Below are 521 nucleotides of genomic sequence, written 5' to 3'. Positions count from 1 at the left end.
GTGTTGGGTTTGTAACTCTAAAAAAGAAAGTGGAATATTTAAAGCACCAAATTAGAGCATTTGGGGTATATTAGAGAGCTTAAGAATGGGGAGAGTTAGTTGAGAATGCATAAAAGATGAGGCAAGGAAAATGTTGTGTTGCTCAAGTAAAGTGGACTTAAGGTACTTTTATACGCCATTTAATTGTCAAATAATTAATTATGGAACAAAATGAGGAAATAAGCTATAGCTCCGTTCTCTTCAAGAAATAAGTAATATCTCAAATGTTGTTTGATATGTTCCAGGATATAAGCTTGAAATATTGACATTCAATTAATTAATTGAGTTTGGTTTTCAAATAAAGTGGAAGATACTCAAAAATAATCTTTCATAAAAACAAATTAAATATTTTGAAAAACATTTAAAAATATGAGAAATTGGCATTCAGTCCCCAGCCGTCGATTTTTTTTGTGTTCAGTCCCTAGGTACTTTTTTAGTACCACATTTCCACATGAAGTGTACCACATTTTGTATGACATAGT

Source organism: Primulina tabacum, chromosome 7, assembly GCF_025594145.1.
Source record: "Primulina tabacum isolate GXHZ01 chromosome 7, ASM2559414v2, whole genome shotgun sequence".
NCBI lineage: Eukaryota > Viridiplantae > Streptophyta > Magnoliopsida > Lamiales > Gesneriaceae > Primulina > Primulina tabacum.
The sequence above is the reverse complement of the archived record's forward strand: the minus strand, read 5'-3'. Positions refer to the sequence as shown.